This window comes from Schistocerca piceifrons, chromosome 7 (assembly GCF_021461385.2).
Source record: "Schistocerca piceifrons isolate TAMUIC-IGC-003096 chromosome 7, iqSchPice1.1, whole genome shotgun sequence".
Lineage (NCBI taxonomy): Eukaryota > Metazoa > Arthropoda > Insecta > Orthoptera > Acrididae > Schistocerca > Schistocerca piceifrons.
Window position 1 is genome coordinate 156,029,862 of NC_060144.1, and position 20,684 is coordinate 156,050,545.

Consider the following 20,684-nt stretch of genomic DNA (forward strand, 5'->3'; position numbering starts at 1 on the left):
CTCTAAAACCAAAAAAGGCTTTGAGCCAAAGATATAATTACCTGGGAACCTATTCCGTATAATCGTACCTTCATTAACAGTTTGCAGTGGGACACCGTCTCAAACGCTTATCGTCAATCTAGGAATATCGAATCTGCCTGTTGCCCTTTTTCCACAGTTCGCTGGATATTATGTCGTAAAGGTGCAAACTGAGTTTCGTACGAACAATGCTTTATAAACTCTTGCTTGATTTGTGGACAGAAACTTTTCCATGTCAAGGAAATCTGTTGTATTCTAACTGAGAACATCTCCAAGATTCCTGTAGCATACTCATGGTGGTGGTATTGGTCTGTAATTTTGCGGGGCCTAGCTTTTACCCTTCTTATGTACAGGGGTTACCTGCGCTTTTCTCCAGTCGTTTGCACATGGCGAGATATTCCCGATAAATGCAAGCTAAGTAAAGGCCCAGTCGTAAAGCACTCTCTGTGAAACCGAATTGTGATTCCACCCGGACCTGGTTATTCAGGCCTATTTGTTTTAATTCTTTCAGTTGTTTATCTAGGCCAGAGATGCGTGTAGCTGTGTCTACACGGGAGTCTGTTCGGTGGTCAAACGACGGTATGTTCGTGCGTTTCTCCTTCGTGAACGATTTCTTAAACGCTGTATTTAAATCTCCGGCTTTTCTTTTGCTCTCTTCTACTGTCACGCCAGACTGATGGGTGATTCTATAGCAACCTTTGGCCCGCTTAGCAGTTTTCCACGGGACAAGAATTTTCTCGAATTCTTGGACAGAGCTTTAGCTAAGGTATGATGGTGGCAGTCCTTGTACCGTTCACTCATAGATCTCTTCACAGACGCACTAATCTCTACTAACATTTATCTGTCGTCATTTGCGCTTTCTACGTTGGACCGAGAGTGCAGCAGTCTTTGCTTTCTCAGCTTTTTCCGAATTTTGTTGTTAACCGTAGTGGGTCTTTTCCGTCCTTAATCCACTTCGTCGGCACATAATTCTCCAGAGCACAATTACAACTCGTTGGAACTTATCTGCAATTCCTCTGCCTCTATCCTACTGGAACTAACTGATGTTAATTAATTGTTTACATGGGATACTAACAATTGCTTATATGCTCTTTCAGCAATAATCTGCTCCTAGCCTTCTTGAGTGATTTATTACTGTGCAACCATCATTGACACGATGACATCATTGCAACACATCTCTGTCTCTATACTGACACCTCCGATAACGTAAGGCCTATTCGTAGGTACAAGCTCTAAAATATTTGCATTGCTTGAGGACTGTCGGACGAGTTGCTCAAGACTGTGTTCGGAAAACGCGTTCAAAATTACTTCGCACGACTGTCTGCTCGTACCCCCTGCAATGAATCCGTAGACAGCTTAGTCCATACTCGGTGGGTTAACGTCGCCTCCAGCGTGTATTGCGTGATCTGGGTATTTCCGCGTTATTTTCTTTTCAGGACTGTAAAACTTTTACACTCGTTTCCGGTAAAAATACCCAACAATGAACATGATTTGACCTGGACGCTTTACATGCGTTCCTGTAACTTCACAGTAACACTAAAATTCCAGCTCAATAGAGACAATATTTTTCTCATCTGCAATGTGCACTAGCGTGAGGAAACACAAGATGACTTTGACTAAATTTCCGGTTGGTCTAATGAATGTCAGCGATTTTTAAATATAGATACATTAAAGCTAACGTTTGTGTCGAAGAGGAAGACTGCGATAACACCCGATGACAACATTAGTCGTGAACATATAGGGCACATGAGATAGTTTAGGTATTTAAGTGACACGACAGAGAAATAAATAAGTATTAGGCTTGGAATAAACAATGCGATACTCCAAAATACCTAGGAGAAACGACGGCTTTCTAGCACACAAGAAGCACAAATTAAAAGTTTCTACCAGAATAAGTCTCCTTAGAAAATCGGCTGGTATACAGTGCAGTAGTCAAGCAGAAACGAGTAGAGCTTTTGCAGTGCCGCTGTTTTCCCACTGCAGGGTCCGCCTGTCCAGTTTGATGTGAGTCAAATCACGCCAAAAAGGTAGATATAGCCCTCCACAACACATTCAGATTTGTACCGCATTCCAACTGTTAGCCGGCCGCAGTGGCCGAGCGGTTCTAGGCGCTTCAGTCCGGAACCGCTCGATCGCTACGGTCGCAGGTTCGAATCCTGCCTCGGGCATGGATGTGTGTGATGTCCTTAGGTTAGTTAGGTTTAAGTAGTTCTAAGTTCTAGGGGACTGATGACCTCAGATGTTAAGTCCCATAGAGCTCAGAGCCATTTGAACCATTTGAACTAACTTTTGAAAATATACTTCATCCTTGTGGCTTTACCGCCTGGCAGGAATAGCTTCACCTTACGTTCGAATATAAACGCCTACGGACAAGGACAGGAAGAAGATGACGGCAGAGACAACTCATCATTACACGTACATGAAGTATACGGTACGCGCGAAGCCTGAAATCCAAAAAGAGATTTGTTGGAATATCAGATGTACTCGCAATCGCAGATGATATAAGTAAGTTACAGCTGTGGGAAGATAAGGAGCTCTTTCATCCTGGCTGGAAAATAGTATCGGAAATTTTACCTCTTGTTTACGACATGGGGAATTGACATGGAAGCATTTGAAGAAATAGAGACCAGGTGTGAGCAGATAAAGAGCAAATACGGAAAGCTAGGGCCACGGCAAAGAAGACAATCCCAAGTGTGACTGTTCAGAAGATAAGAAACATACAATGATGCGCGAAAACACTACGACCAACTGCCGAGTTGCTTGTTTTTTCGTCTTTGGAACGAAATACGTAATTTATTCTGTGTATCAGGGATCCAATAGCTTGTTGGTAGGTTGTAGAGGTATGTGACATTAGATGTCTACGCAGAGATCATGTAATTCGCGCAAATAGAGGGCCACTGGTTTGCGTACGCGGTGCGCCCGATAGCGACCCAGATAAATTGCATAGGATTTACATCAGGTAAATTTGGTTGTCGAGACATCAACGTAAATTCACTATAATGCTCTTCAAACCACTGTAGCACAGTTCTGGCTCCGATACACGGACAATTACACAGCTGAAACATGAAATCGCCGTCGGGAATGAAGTAATGCAGGTGGTTCGCAGTTGTCAGCGTGTCTTCAATTGCTACCACAGGTCCTACGCAAGCGCTGGCGTGCCGCGCAGTGGAGTGTGCGCTGATATGAAACTTCCTGGCAGATTAAAACGGTGTGCCGGACTGAGACTACAAGGTACGCAGGAGAGCTTCTATAAAGTTTGGAAGGTAGGAACGAGAACGAGGTACTGCCAGAAGTAAAGCTGTGAGGAGGTGCCGTGAGTCGTGCTTGGATAGCTCAGTTGGTAGAGCACTTGCCCGCAAAGGAAAAGGTCCCGAGTTCGAGTCTCGGTCCGGCACACAGTTTTAATCTGCCAGGAAGTTTCATATCAGCGCACGCTTGGCTGCAGAGTGAAAATGTCATTCTGGAAACATCCCCCAGGCTGTGGCTAAGCCATGTCTCCGCAATATCCTTTCTTTCAGGAGTGCTAGTTCTGCAAGGTTCGCAGGAGAGCTTCTGTAAAGTTTGGAAGGTAGGAGACGAGGTACTGGCAGAAGTAAAGCTGTGAAGACGGGGCGTGAGCCGTGCTTGGGTAGCTCAGTTGGTAGAGCACTTGCCCGCGAAAAGCAAAGGTCCCGAGTTCGAGTCTCGGTTCGCCACACAGTTTTAATCTGCCAGGAAGTTTCATATCAGCGCACACTCCGCTGCAGAGTGAAAATCTCATTCAGTGGTTATAATGTTTTCGATTCTCAGTGTATGCTTCAGTGTTGACTGTAGCCAAAATCGTGCACGGAAAATGACTTGTATCGTACCTCAGAAAATGGACTAGGATGAAATGTTATTTTTATTAACTGTATAAATACGTGTTTCAACCATTAGAATAATAATAATGATGACAATGATAATGATAATAATAAGTAATAACAACAATTATAACAGTGGAAGACTTAGATTTGTTGGAGAGGTCTAGGAATTGAGACACGCACTATTAGTATCATAATAGGTCAGCGTAGCCCACAAGAAAACGCAATACAGGGGATAGAGGTAGTTAAATAATATGGAAGAGTTGGATCCTCCAGACCTGACGCGTCATGGCAGTGGTGTGATGTGTACAGGGAGTGGACAAAAATATGGAAAGACCAAAAACATTACTATGCTTAATAGTGTATAGGAAAGCAGTGGGCATTAACAGTAGAATTAGTGAACTGATAGAGGAATATTGTGCCACAGCTCATCTGCCATCATCAGAACTACGAGGATAAGTGAGATTAGGGTCCGAATGCATATAGTCATGTTTCCTCGCTCTACGCGCGAGTGGTATAAGACAAAGAAGCGCTGGTACTGGTGCGAAGTGCCATCCGCCTCACGTTACGTATGTGGCAGTCAAATGAAAACGAGACAGATAGGGGGAAAAGGCCAGTTGCGAGGAGAACACGAGCGTTGAAGGCTCCGTAAAACTTAATTTTGTATTATAGACAGGTCATCCATTTCGGGAATCGAGACTTTTGTTCATTACCTACAGTGACACTGGCAAGATATCGGTCAGGGCAATTCCAAGACTGCCGAGAATGTTTTAACTTCAAGTTTTAAGTCGTACCACAAACGATGAAATAAATATTTTTTTGTATGAGACAATTACAAATTACTAATTTTCTGAGATTTTTCCCTTTACTTATACAATGAAACCTTGCTTCTTGCAAAATATCATGACGTACCCTGATGAGTGAGTTTGCGAGTATCAAAATGTGGACAGAAGTGGCAGTATCTTTTTACTGCACTGTCTTAGAAACTACAATTTGTTACACCGCTAACGTAGATCTTATTAGGTGGCATAAATTTCAACATGATACGTCTACGACTTCGTTTCTGAGAAATAGGATTTTCAAGAGTCGGGCATATAGACAGACAGACGGACAACGAAGTTGTCTAGCCGGCCAGGGTGACCGAACGGTTCTAGGCGCTACAGTCTGGAACCGCGCGACCGCTACGGTCGCAGGTTCGAATCCTGCCTCGGGCAGGGGCGTGTGTGATGTCCTTAGGTTAGTTAGGTTTAAGTAGTTCTAAGTTCTAGGGGAGCCATTTGAACCATTTTTGAAGTTGTCTATAATGGTTATATTTTTACCAGTTGAGGCACGGAACCCTAAAAAGTAAGTCAGTGTTTATTATTTCAAAAGTAAACATCATAGCTGTTAACACATTTATCCTACTGTGAGTTAAGACGGTGAATACCTTCTTGGCAAAATTTTTGCGGTTGCCTACTAAAAGATGATTGTGCCGCCCGCCATGTTGGTACAGTTGTTTAGAGTATGCTGTAGGAATTTCTTTGGGAAGCCCTTACACATCTTCCACAGAGTCCTGATCTCTTCCCATGCGGTTTCCATATTTTTGGAGCCCTGGAGTGGTCGTCGATTTGCTTTGGACGAAGAGGTTCAAGTGCAATCGTGGTTCTATACGTAACCGAGGACAGTTTTCTCTGAAGGCACTGACCATGTTGTCTCACAGTGGAATAAATACATTAAAAGTTATGACGATTACTTTTGGAAACAATAAACAGCTTACTAATTGTTTCAATCTGTCTTATTTTCATTTGACTGCCCGTATATAATGACTTGCAGAAGATATGTGAAAATGTAAATTTAAAAGCAACCGTCTCCGTGATTGAGAGCAACACCCTAAAGCGGTAGTATTCGACTCGCAGTAGACAGTTAGGATCCTTCTCTTGGGAGAATTTTCGCTGTCACGTTTACCTGGACTAGGCAGGAGAGATGGCGACGAACGGTTTGCAATCATCGACTTGAGTGACAGTGACGTTGATTAATACCAAAATTTCTCTCATAATGATGGCTTGTATGAAGGAATAGGCCACTAGAAAACGTCTGAAGTTTTCTTACGTAATTTACACGTAAAAATTTTTACTCTCGAAGTGACTGAGTTTATGGATGAAATTCATTCGTTTTGTAGAAACAAGCGAGCAGTATTTTATCAGTGAATAATTGTGTCTTTGAGCCTGTAGTGTTTGAAAACCTTCCTGGGAACGAGATGTGGCGACGAGGTGTGGGCAGCATCGTGAAATATAAAAGTTAATGGCAGTGGTAGCAATGTACGAAACAGAAGGTCAAGTGCTGAGCATCAGAGAGATCAAATTTACTGGGTGAAGGTGGATAATAGGAACAAATTTGTGAGGAAACGCATGCGCTGGAATATATTGTGCACGTTATCGATCCTTTAGATGCAGTGGCTGAATGGTTATAGGCACAATTGTATATCAGCAGAAAATCAAACGAAAAACTGGTAAGTGTAAGATTATCACCAAAGTGAGGTTTATATATAGAGTAGTTACTGCTTCACCCAATTTTGAGATTTGGTGATGTTTGTGTATTATTCACTCAGAGAATATTCTCTCGACTAGAGATGATAAGGCATTCCTCACAATAACTTATTCCTCATAAGAACAGAACCACCGTCTTTCGTGTAAGAAACAACAATACGCATTTCTGAACGGGTCTAACATTCTAATTAAGGAAATTCGGTGGCAGATTATACCTACGACGATACTGAGATGGCGAATTTCTCTCGAAATCTTAATTAGCGGCTCGGTTTTGGCTTCAGTGCTTCTGTTTCATTCCTTTATAAAGCCGACTGCTCACTCAGAGATTGTTTCTCGGCTCTTTGTTCACCCGTTTAACTGGCGTATTTGAACCAAGATACGGTGCAACGTATATTCATAGTCTCCTTAAGCGAATGCTGCCAATCAGCGTACTTTTGGTGTATTGGGTACCCAATATATTTTAATCATACACAGCTACAGATACGCGAAAGAACACGGAACGATAAATTAAATTCTATAAGTTGTGGCTACATGATTAAAAAATGAGAGTGTTAATTTATTAAATACTTTTGTCCAACTACAAAAAATGGTGCAGATCTTGGCGTTAGCAATGTAAGCTAATTTTTAATCAGCCATGTTAGAGTTATGCGTATATGTTGTTTATTGAAACACGCCTGAATATGAAATGTGGGCGGCGCTGATGTTGTTACGAAGAAATTATCCAGAGTTGTAATGTATTAAAGGGAATAAACTACGACAAACGAGCTTGTGAGTGTTTTAGCTACAGACAATGCCTCAAGCGTGGCACAGCTGTCTATCACTAGGCACTTATTCGCCGCTACGTATCATTATCACCATTAGCTCACTGCCCAGAAAATTAATCACTCCTTGGGAAATCAACACTGGTCACTTTGGAGCGCTGCACTTGGTGTATAACTGACAGCAAATGTTCATGTGATCCTCCAGACCTGACGTGTCATGACAGTGGTTTGATATGTACAGGGGATGGACAAAAATATGGAAACACCAAAAACATTACCACGGTTAATAGTGTATAGAAAGCAGTAGGCATTAACAGTAGCTTCCAGTCATATCGGAATGGATAAATACATATGATAGTGTCTGTGCGATGGAGTAATTGTATTAATTGTGTGGTAATTTCAGTGCATGCGTGTACGACAGTTTTCGTTCTTATCCACATTCGTTTATTTTAATCATTATTAGGGCGCTGATAACCACAACCACTCCGTTGGGAGCCCAGAAGATCACCAAACCACATACACGCACACACACACACACACACACACACACACACACACACACACACACACACACAATTACAGTTCCTGTATGGTTTTCAAGGGAATGTTGTACCACTCTTCCTGCGAAATGGTGGAAAGTTCAGGTAACGATGATGGAGATGAATATCGATAACGCACCCTCCTCCCAATAGTAGACCACAAAGGTTCAGTAATATTTAGATATGGCTACGTGGTGGCCAGGGGAGATGCGGTAATTCATCCTTGTGCCCACAAAACCAGCTCTGGATGGTGCGAGCTGTGTGAGCAGCATCTCTGTCCTCATGAAACACAGCGCCAATGTTGGGGAACAAACATTGTTCCTTGGGATGAACATGATCAGCAAAAATGATCACACACTCCTTGCCAGTGTTGCGGCCACATGTAGTGGAGAATGGCAAAACAGAGGCACGCCAGCGACCGAGGCATTGCGAAGTAGGCAGGCACAGATAGCCTTGATGACAGCAGCAGTCTACCAGCAGGCTGACGCAAGGACTAACACAGACTGAGCGCTGAGCGAAGCCTGGAGAGTGCTGAGTGAGGGGAAGTGAGGCCAGCACGCTAAGTTGTGCTGCAATATACTGCGGGAGTAATAACAAAAAGCTACCATCGAGAGTAAAAAACGTTCTCCTGCCGGATATAAATAGTGGAGCGCAGGCAGCAACAGACAGAAGCCATTAGGAAGCAGTTCGGATCTAAGGACGGACGTGGTCCGTGTCCGAATGTTCAATCTTTGTAGGTGACGATTCCAGAAGACTGTTCCAGCTCGCAGAAGTCATCCGTTCGCCGCCAGATGTCAGCTTCAGCTCTGGAGGTCGGCCCTAGTTCAGTCGGCACCATGGCTGACTAACTACAGCGAGAACTTCCAGCAGGACCGGCCGCAGCGTGGTGTTGGTCAACGGCGCCACTGGGGCTCATGCCCGGACTTCACGGCAACCCTGCCCCAGGGCACGCGGTTCGTCCATGACGGGAACTCGCAGACATCGCTACTGACGGCTTCCCAGCCGCCGGTGCAGCAGGCGTCGGCAGCTGACCTCACGGTGACGCGGCTCCGTGGGCGTGCCCATACTGGGGCGCCGAGCGGCGACGAGTTTATCTCAACCACAGGGCATCCTGGCTTCGGCGGAGCACTGGTGGCCTGAGGTTCCCGTGTGCGATCAGTGCCGCGCAGTGTCGGAGAATGTACACAGCAGCAGCCAGGCGGAGGGATATGCAGGGCTGGGAAGCGACGACGAGGGAGAAATTGTAAAGAAAGTTCAATAAATAATTGTAAAACTCCACGCCGTCTCAGTCTTTGGCGCAGCCACTGTGTCTGCTGCTAACAAGTGGTGCAGAAGTCGTAACAGCAGTAATACGAAATTGCAAGCTACTCATGGGGCTAATGGAATAATACTATGGGTTTCCCACCTCATCATCGAGTCCATGTTGGAAATAATGTTCAGCAAAACTCATCCGACCTAATTACTTTCTTCCATTGATCCATAGTCCATCCAGCATCACTGATGAGTGGGTTTGGAATTCCAGCCCACTCTGCAATTCCCTGCTTCGGGAACTCCCTTCGTGTTCTTTTGGTGCTGGCACATTTCTCGAGTGGGACATTCTGTTCTGTATGAAATGATAATTAAATCAAGACCCTACGCTATCGACAGGCGTTGATATACATCAACGGGGACGGTTGAAAGTGTGTGCCCCGACTGGGACTCATACCTGGGATCTCCTGCTTACATGGCAGACGCTCTATCCATCTGATTCAAAGGCTCTGAGCACTATGGGACATAATATCTGAGGTCATCAGTCTCCTAGAACTTAGAACTACTTAAACTAACTAACCTAAGGTCATCACACACATCCATGCCCGAGGCAGGATTCGAAACTGCGACCGTTGCGATCGCGCGGTTCAGACTGAAGTGCCTAGAACCGCTCAGCCACAGCGCCGGCCCTATCTATCTGAGCCACCGCGGGCACAGAGGATAGTGCGACTGCAGGGATTTATCCGTTGCACGCTCCCCGTGAGACCCACATTCCCAACTTAATGTCCCCACGCTACATTCGTAGTGCCCCTGCCCATTATACTCATTACTCGCTGCAGACAATCTTACTTCGCACAGAAAAAGGTCAATGGTTGGTTAGCCTGAACTATATGAAGATTGTATCTGATCCGAAGAAACAGATACCATCTTCATATTCTGTCCTGTAGTGACTTTTGAAGCTGTCTTCCTCTTACTTTTCGTTACAATCCTCTTCAACGACCGTCTGTCACCATCATTCAACACACTCTTTCCCCAATGTTGTGACTTAGCGGATGACGTTTTCTCTGTTTTTCCTATATGCAGTATAAATGTTCGATATTCTGCCTTTTGACACAACAAACCTTATGGCTACCTTGGTTACGGAAACCCCCACCATACAAGCCGGATCAATTCGTCCACTTTCTAAAGCACTTAGCTCCAACATAGGGTACTCGCAAGTACACGAAGCACTGTTCTGACCACAACTGACACTCGACAACGCACAAGTGCTGGCCGTGGTCAAATACACCAGCGCAACCTGCAGACTTGGCTAACATCTGCATTTATGTCCAAGAGTGTAATTCTCGCGGAGTTTCCATAAGCATGTCCTACCCCCTATGTGTGATCACTGTCTGCGATCAATAAAATTAGATGGGTCGTCTAATAGACGAGAGAGAACTGCATAAGTGAGCCACCGTGTTTGGAAGTGCCCATGATTACAACGCAAATTAATTCGTGTAATTTGATAGTGTATCAATGAGAACTATCTAAAAAAAATATAATAAAAAATTAAAAAAATTAAAAAATCTTTACCAGCAGGGACCGGAGACGAATGGCACGCCTCACCAAAGATAATTTGGTTCAAATGCGTCAGGAATAGGTGTCAATAGTGAACGTAAGTCCATCTCAACTAGTCTTCGAGCGGCGAAAGGAACTGTATACGATACACTACTGGCCATTAAAATAGCTACACCAAGAAGAAATGCAGATGATAATCGGGTATTCACTGGACAAATATATTATACTAGCCGGCCGGTAATGTGAGCCTAAGTGTATGGGTGCTGCATGGATGTTTAACGAAATGTTTTAGACGTGGCGTCGGCCGCTATGGCCGAGCGGTTCTACGCGCTTCAGTCTGGAACCGCGTGACCGCTCCAGTCGCAGGTTCGAATCCTACCTCGGGCATTGATGTGTGTGATCTCCTTAGGTTAGTTAGGTTTAAGTAGTTCTAAGTTCTAGGGGACTGATGACTACAGATGTTAAGTCCCATAGTACTCAGAGCCATTTGAGCCATTTTTTTATTATACTAGAACTGACACGTGATTACATTTTCACGAAATGTTGGTGCATAGATCCTGAGAAATCATTACCCAGAACAACCACCTCTGGCCGTAATAACGGCCTTGATACGCCTGGGCATTGAGTAAAACAGAGCTTGGATGGCGTGCACAGGTACAGCTGCCCATGCAGCTTCAACACGATACCACAGGTCATCAAGAGTAGTGACTGGCGTATTGTGACGAGCCAGTTGCTCGGATACCATTGACCAGACGTTTTCAATTGGTGAGAGATCTGGAGAATGTGCTGGCCATGGCAGCAGTCGAACATTTTCTGTATCCAGAAAGGCCCGTACGGGACCAGCAACATGCGGTCGTATATTATCCTGCTGAAATGTAGAGTTTCGCAGGGATCGAATGAAGGATAGAGCCACGGGTCGTAATACATCTGAAATATAACGTCCACTGTTCAAAGTGCCGTCAATGCCAACAAGAGGTGAGCGAGACGTGTAACCAATGGCAGGCCGTACCATCACGCCGCGTGATACGTCAGTATGGCGATGACGAATACACACTTCGAATGTGCGTTCACCACGATGTCGCCAAACATGTATGTGACCATCATGATTCTGTAAACAGAACCTGAATTCGTCCGAAAAAATGACGTTTTGCCATTCGTGCACCCAGGTTCGTCGTTGAGTACACCATCGCAGGCGCTCCTGTCCTTGATGCAGCGTCAAGGGTAACCGCAGCCGTGGTCTCCGAGCTGATAGTCCATGCTGCTGCAAACGTCTTCGAAATGTTCGTGCAGATGATTGTTGTCTTGCAAACCTCCCCATCTGTTGACTCAGGGATCGAGACGTGGCTGCACGATCCGTTACAGACATGCGGATAAGATTCCTGTCATCTGGCTGCTAGTGATACAAGGCCATTGGGATCCAGCACGGCGTTCCGTATTACCCTCCTGAACCCACCGATTCCATATTCTGCTAACAGTCATTGGATCTCGACCAACACGAGGAGCAGTGTCGCGATACGATAAACCGCAATAGTGATAGGCTACAATCCGACCTTTATCAAAGTCGGAAACGTGATGATACGCATTTCTCCTCTTTACACGAGGCATCACAACAACGTTTCACCAGGCAACGCCGGTCAACTGCTGTTTGTGTATGAGAAATCGGTTGGAAACTTTCCTCATGTTAGCACGTTGTAGGTGTCGCCACCGGCGCCAACCTTGTGTGAATGATCTGAAAAGCTAGTCATTTGCATATCAAAGCGTCTTCTTCCTGTCAGTTAAATTTTGTGTCTGTAGCACGTGGTGTAGCAATTTTAATGGCCAGTAGTGTATTTATTTGGAAGCTGATACTTCGCAAAATGTCTCTGCCACATCACACATCTGCACGTCTTCAGTTAGCCAAACAACACGGAAACTGGTAAGTAGCTTACTAGTATTCAGAACTGTTGTTTCCATTCTGTGCACAATATTTTGAAGACCGACCCAGTCATCGTCTTCAGGTATTGCGAGTGTTGCCGTTGTGCGTACTCGCCTTCCGGACGCCAACCAGACTGTGAACTGCTGTTGGTCTCACACCGCTTTCTATAGCCGATTTAGATTCCCAGCTGATACTCCACGAAACACGACCTCTCTCAGCGTCTTCCTGGTCTGGAGATGGATGTGATGGCCTGCGAGATTTTAATAAATTGAGTGCCAGACCTCTAGCGCTAATTACATTGAAACCACCGTCCCTGTCTATTAACTTTCTTGATATATTTATTTCGATAGACTCCTTAATTATACTACCTGAGATATTTAGCGTTTGCAGTACGATGCTGGTCTTACTGTATTTCATTTCATTCGAGGCAATGCTCGGCGGCAGTTGATTCACTTAGTTGTTTTAGTTGAGTGTGCCGCTGACGTTCCTTTCATCTCCCCTCTGTTGCAGAATTACTGGGCCATCAGGATTAAAAGGATGGAGGTATTGACTGCGCTTGGGTCACACAATTTACATAAAAAAGTTTCTGAACTCTTGTTAAATTTAACATTAATCCAATGCAGCGTGTTAAAGAAACTTACATGGACTCACAGCTCAAGAAATATGCATTTAAGAACAAGCCGAAATGATCTAAAAGACAATAATACACTTATGTGAATCAAATAATCTCTTATCAAGACAGGTTAAGCCAAAATGTCTTTGAATTTTTTTAAACAGGCTTGACAGTAACAGTGAATTCAGAAAACACCATATTAGAAAACAAAACGCTGGCACGTAACGCAACAGACACAAGTTCTTAACTGTAGGAAGATTAATGTTTTAATTATTAATAAACTGACAAATAATATCTAACCGCACCCCATATACCACAAGGTCTTTGAGAAAAATACACTTTAGTTACGACTGGCCGACAGGTTCCCTTTGGCACATTGTTAGGCAAACATAGTGAACAGAGCTACTTCGAGACTGTTACAGCAACCATCAGGAAAACTATCTTTCAACACGACCAACTAACATGAGAATATAATATTAAGCATAAAAAACGTTAGCTTTCCTTATTCTCTGCGTGTTGCACCGGAGGCACTCATCTTCTCACATGTGTCAGTAATTTAGCGCAACGATTGATTCAAGTAATAAATGTAAAAGGAATCGAACCTGAAACTAACTGTAAGTAATAGCCAGTAACTACTGTTTTCAGCATCAACGCAGCCCAACACCTCTTCCTTTGACTACAACTACTGGCCAGCGTAAATACTGGTACACATCCCAGTAACTGATATTCACAAGAGTGAAACTCGGATTCAGAAAACAGCAAGCAGAAATGTCAGCTCCCAAAAACACACACTGTGTGGTTTAGTGCGGTAACACAGTCAGTCGTTGGTCTCAATAAACCTCACTGTTACCCAAGATGGAACTCAGCAAATATGACGGTATCTTCCAGAATGAAACTTTCGCTCTGCAGCGGAGCGTACGCTAATATGAAACTTCCTGGTTGATTAAAACTGTGTGCTGGTCCGAGACTCGAACTCGGGACCTTTGCCTTTCGCGAACAAGTGCTCTACCGACTGAGGCACCCAACCACGACTCACGAATGCTGCTCAGATTTTTACCTTAACCAGTGCCTCGTCTCCTACCTTCAAAACTTCACAGAAGCTCTCCTACGAACCTGCGGAACTATCACTCCTGGAAGAAAGGATACTGGGAAGACATGGCTTAGCCACAGCCTGTGGGATGTTTCCAGAATGAGATTTTCACTCTGCAGTAGAGTGTGCGCTGATATGAAACTTCCTGGTAGATTAAAACTGTGTGCTGGACCGAAACTCGAACTCATCCGCGAAAGTCAGAGGTTCCGAGTTAGAGTCTCGGTCCGGCACACAGTTTTAATTTGCCAGAAAGTTTCATGACAGTGTCTTTTAGCACGAAGAGCAAGCGCAACCCAGGCTTGCTACTCCAACCAAAAACGCATACTCTTCCATCGTGCTGGCCCAGCAGGATAAAAACGTTCGGTATACATTCATTCAGAGCACAAACCTAGGGGCACAGGCGAGTCCATCTCCGCATGTCTGTTCACGAAGCAAGCCGTCAAAAGTGTCTACTTCCTCCATTCTCTCCCTACTGCCACTATCCATTTCCTCCTCACAGATAAACAGTCTTTCTGGCAGCGATCACGTAAATCGCAGACTGTGGAAGTGTTTCCAGCGTAGGTCATATGTTATAACAGTGCCAGAGATGGCACACCTCTAGTGTTCTGATACTCAGCCCCACGGAAGTCATACTACAATCGCATGGTATGTGATATACACCAGGAGACACAGGTGCCGGCTCTGAAAAACACAAGACCATCAAAGGACACAGTGAGCATCGGAAATCGAACTCGGCTATAAATAGCGGCTTGGGACCATCAATACTTCATAGTCTGGCTGGAGTCTCGGCAGCGAGTACACATAATAGGAAAACCTCGCAGCACTTATAGGAGACGCCTGGGTAGGTCTTCGGTATATTGTGCACAAAGTAGAAACAGCAGCTCAGCAGAACACCTGGAAGCATGTCATTAATCAGTCGCCCGGAGAAAAGCTGAGAGGTGACCTGGAGAGTAGCTGACTGGATGCGGGTACTATGGACCTACGAGTCACAGTTCTGCATGTGTTCAAACGTTACGAAGCTTCGAGCACACTGACGTCGCAATGGGGCATTCAACGTGCAGTATGTAGGCGATTTATTTCAGGCAAGAGATGGTTCTATGTATTCGGGACGTTGGTAGTACAGTGACTTAAACCCACTCATTCAGGTATCCGTCAATGAAAATTAGAATGCTTATTTCAGCATTCCATATGATCACATGTTGCCTTTCCATCACGATAGGTATACCGCATTGTGACTGCAGCCGTGTTCCACGATGATTATAGCCGTGTTTACAGGGGAACACATGTATGAACCTGGGTAATGAATATTTAGACACCTTATCGTACCGCGTACTGAATCACCCGACCTTATTCCTATGTAAAATATCTGAGGGTATTTGAGACTACGATTTTTTTATTTTTTCGTATAGGAATTACATCATAAAATATATAGCTACTGAAAAGAAGCCAAACACATAATTCAAAATACAAAATAGGTATGTTTATATAAAAACGTACTTGTCAAATGCAGGAAAACATAATCAAAAATATAAGATTTATCATATTTTGCTCACCCAGAATTAGGTGTCAGACAGCCAGTTATCTTCCTGCAGGTGTCATTCAGGACCGTCTCTGTTTTTCTAGTGTAACAAGATCTTTCCCAAACTGGGCACCAGACTCGCAACCGGAAGCAAGTGGTGAGTGCTCTGGAATGAAGTAAGTTTGCGTTGGGGTCCCATTCTGCAGATGTCAGTTTGTTGAGTATGCCATTACATGTTTGTATTTAGGTTTTGTTTTCTCGATATTTTTTTTATATGTTGAGATTATGTCGAACGTTATCTCCTTGTTCAAGCGCATACCATTCCAAATGATATTAAGCTCTTTCCCTGCCTCCCGATTGTTAAGATGAAAAAGACGCAGTTGAGCATTTGACTGGGGTTGGTTTTAGATGGTTACGTCTGAAGGAGTTTCTCAGAAGCGTTCCCGATCGCGACCCCGTCGAATCTGATACCAGTCTGGCGTCATTCTGCAGATTCTGCTACCACACGGACTACATGGGGTCACTATGCTGAAAAACCGAACTAGCCAACAAAGAGACTATGATAGGAACTTAGCAGTCAACTTCCTAGCAATGTGGTTGCTCTAATTATCAACGAATGGCTCCAGTTGGGTGTAGAGTGCACGAAGAAATTTGTGGACTCTGTTTCTCACCGAACAGAGCCCAAGTAAGGTTAAATATTTTAGCATGATTCCTCCTGGGAGTGACTAATTCTTTGTCTGGTGTGCTTCAATGTGCTCCATTGTACAGATCTGTAGCACGATCGTCTCTAAATGGAAAAATGTTGTGTTTGATTATCTAGTAAAGGGTGCTTGAAAGTGGTTCTACTATAGAAATATCGCAGTCCATGACGTCGAGGTGTCGAGTAACTAACGTGTGAGTAGGGCTCGCGCTCTGGGGTTTTCGTACGACTAACTTAATTACGGATAGAGATCGTTTGTCTATTGGTTCTGATGTGTACGTTTACGAGTAGCAAAATATGTAACATAAATAGCAGTGTTTTTTGATTGCATTGACTTAAAATATTAAATTATTTGCATCACCGAGTGACCTTAGAGCTTAGTATTTGACATAAATTTTAACTTGATGCCTCTACCTGTTACTGAGAAGAACGTCACGTAACAGACGGTCAGAGAGACAGGTAAACGGCCAACAAATGACAAACAAATATTTTATGCGTGATATAATTGCAAAGTACCAATTTTTGGATTTTTCCTTTACTTGTGTTGTAAAATCGTACTTATTGCCAACTATCACAATTCTTGGTCATCGGGAAGCATCCTACACGCTTTGCTAAATGAGTTTGCGAGTATCAAAATATGTAACCTAAATGGACGTATCTTTTGCTTGCATTGATTTAGAAGCTTGACTTTCTGACACCGACAAGAGACCTTAGTATCTGACATAAATCCTATCATATCCTCATCATAACAGACGGTAGACAGACTGAGAACAAAGTGATCCCATAAGGAATGTGTGTGTGTGTGTGAATTCCCAGGGGACCAAACTGCTGAGGTCATCGGTCCCTAGACTTGCACACTACTTAAACTAACTTATGCTAAGACCAACACACACATCCATGCCCAAGGGAGGATTCGAACTTCAGGCTGGAGGGGCCCCGCAATCCGTGACATGGCGCTCTAAGCCTCGCGACCACTCCGCGCTGCCGATTCTTACAGATTGATCAACGGAACGCTAACAACACGTACCGCACGTGGCTTGGAGGTTACCATCTATATCTAGATATATATTTCTCAAGCCATTGTAGAGTGTGCGGAGCAGAGTGTTTTGTAGCACGGCGATTTTATGACCTATTGCATTTGCGACTGAGAAAGGAGATACGATTGTCTGCATATCGGTATAGGCAGCCAAATCTCTCTTACATGTTGCTTATATTTTCTAAGCGAGGTCTACGATGGTGGTAGTACATGAAAGTTTCTTTAAATTTATCGAACAGATATTCGCTTGAAGTGTTTCCTCCACTGTTTCCCATTAAAATTTCCTAGCATTTCTGATACAGTTTCCCGCGGACAGTATCGTCATGTTATGAACCTCTGTTATGGATATCTGTGAATTCGTTTGACGTCATGCCTATATCATAAAGACGCTGGAACAGTGCTCTAAACTTGGTCTCACTTGTATCTTGCATGTGACTTCTTATACAATGTGCAGTACTCTCACAGAACTCTGTCAATAAATCTAAGCTTTCCATAAACTTAAATATTTCTCATTTTGTGCGTTTACCTTACTTCATATCCCGGTTAAGTATTTAAACAATGGGAAGGGTTCTGATGTTCTCCAGTAATCCTGTAATCAGATCTTATCGGAATATCTTCGTAGTCATTGGCATTACTGTGCATAGAGACAATACAGAAATTCGAAAGTAATTGACTCGGGGCGGGTAGCGTGGGCCGACGAGCTAAAATTGTTCCTTAAAATTTGTACCCTGGCTTTCTTGGAATTATTTTTGGCATCTTACACCACATGGATATTGCTATGTCTGAGCATGTAGCCCACCAACATAACAGTACAGCGCCACGAGCTGCCTACACATAAGAGCGCAGGGGCGACGACAACAACAAAGAGGCGTGTCATGTAACAACAGTAACATCAGACATGTTACTGAGAACAATTTGGGATGGCACCACTTCGACACAGGGCGCTAGTCTTGCCGTCAGGGGCAGCAACATCGCTCTTAGGAGGCGAATCTAGCTGTTGCTTCTATCTGTCGAATCTAGCTATTTGCTTCCGCGCCATCGCGTGGCCGGAAACAAACTTCTATCAGTTCATCTGCCAGTTGGCACTTATGCCATCGCACAACCCATATCCGACAGTTGAAGCTGGTTCTCCGACCGGAGAATGCCGCTACCGGTGCTACGTTGAGCTGCTAGCAGTTTTCGTACTAGCTGCGTTGACACTTGCCCCCTTGGCACTCCACCTCCCAGACTGGGGCACCTCGGCTTGTTACTGCGATCATGCACAGACAATGTTGTTCCACCTTGTGGTCTTAACACTATGCCGTCCGGCGACACCACAGTGCTGTCGTGCGCGAAATAGCGGTCAACGCCCGGCGACACCAGAATAGTGTCTGCATAGTATCACGCAGTGTCCGGCGACAGCACGTTAGTATCTTTTGCACTCTGTTGGTTTTTTGTTTAGGTAACAATAAGTTACACACGTTAACAAGTGTTTTGTTTTTATAAAATACTTGTCCCCTTTCATCATGGCGGACGAAAGAGACAATAGGATTACTTACGATGAATGCACGGACGTCTTGTCTGACCTTCAGGACGACTTGGCCGATTGGGAAGAAGACATTGGATATAAAAAAAATGAAAGTGAAGCAGAATCGTAGGAAGATAGTTTAATACGTCCAAGAAGAATTCGGAGAACGCTACGATTGCCAACTGATTCGGCTGAATCAGACGAAGAAGACAGTGCACAGTGGTCGGACTTTGATTTACCGAGGACCAATAATAAATATGAAGGATCCCCGGGTCGTAACATATTTCCCAAAGATACACAGAGTGTCGAGGATACCGTACAGTTATACATCGGGGAACGATCTATTTGAATATATTAGCAACGAAACCAAAAAGTACTACAGTCAAAATTGCAATAGACGAAACTGGATTAAAGAAATGCCAAATTTGTCGACGTTACGGGACCCGAACTTAGAAAATGGTTTGGGCTTGCTAACCTTAATTGTAAGAAAAATAAGGATCAATGATTATTGGTCAACGAATCCGTTGATAGACACACCGATATTTCCCAAAACTATGTCCTGCAACCGATTCAGACAAATATTATGATTTTTATATTTTACCGACAGCAACAATAAACTGGATAGTGCCGAAATGCTTGTCAAAGTGCAGTTCGTAATTGATTATTTTTCCAAAAAAGTTTAAAGAAACGTTTAATCTAAGTCAAAACATCCCAATTGATGAAGGAATGATACCGTGGCGTGGACGGTTAAATTTTAAAGTTAACAATCCGTCGAAAATTACGAAATACCGCATACTCATTCGGATGCTGTGTGATTCGAGTACGGGATAAATTTCCTCATTCAAGATATATTCCGGCGCTGGACAGCCTTTAGCAAAAACTGTGACGGAACTATTGACAACTTCTGGTGGAACGTGGCATCACCTCTGCATTGATAATTATTATAACAGTGTAGAACTTGCAGAGAAGTTACTTGAAAAGAAAATTCGAGTTTGGGGAACGATACGGCAAAATAAAGGCTTTCTGGAAAATTAAAGCTGACAAAACTCAATGTGTTTGAAGCTTCTCATCAACGGTAAGGTGACGAGCGGCCGGCCACAAGCCAAGAAATCCGACGTAGTAAAGCCGGCGCCAAGCGAATAAATTTGTACGAGACGTGCGAACGGCAAAGTGTTAATACACCGACTTCATCAAGTAGTGAACTAGACATTCTAGGCGAACTGTCTGCCCTACGCTTTTCCTAGCAGAAGCGTCAAACAGAGACAGTTACTTTGGCAGCTAAAGTATTTTTTGCTCTTGTTCATTAATGCTCCAGCGCGGAGAATAGTCGGTTTATGTTGCTATTTATAATCCTAATGTTTGTTGTACACCCGGGTGTAAGTTATTCTGCACCGAGCCCGGTACTGGCTACTTCAGATACATTATCCGTGTCTTTCTGCATTTACCTAAGAATTATTTGACTCTACATTTGATTCCACACCACACATCCATTACATACACCCACGCTACACAAATACGCTTGAAGTGCAACTCATACACCTGCACAGAAAGGGGTCAGCATGCGTGGAAGATGAAACCCTTTCCGACAGAAGACTGAACGTGTCCTATGGGGTTTCCAAATTAGCAATGTCGTACGACATTCTCACTAACGCAGACGTGTAAAACTTTCGTAGGCTAACGTAGGCTGTCATTAATAAGGGTAGACCACGGCAGTTTTCCTAGTAGCTTTGATAATTAAGGTAATACCCGCGCTGCATTTACGTTAAGTATGCTGCACACCTGTCGGGCGTTATCTCCTAACGAGAGCTTTGTTTACG

General features: G+C 44.0%; 1 non-coding gene across 1 annotated transcript; it reads left to right on the top strand.

Moving 5' to 3' along the window:
* The first annotated feature begins 3,339 nt into the window (after positions 1-3,339).
* Trnac-gca lies at positions 3,340-3,413 on the top strand. Its single transcript has one exon. It is a non-coding gene; the product is annotated as a tRNA-Cys (tRNA).
* Positions 3,414-20,684: the final 17,271 nt, after the last annotated feature.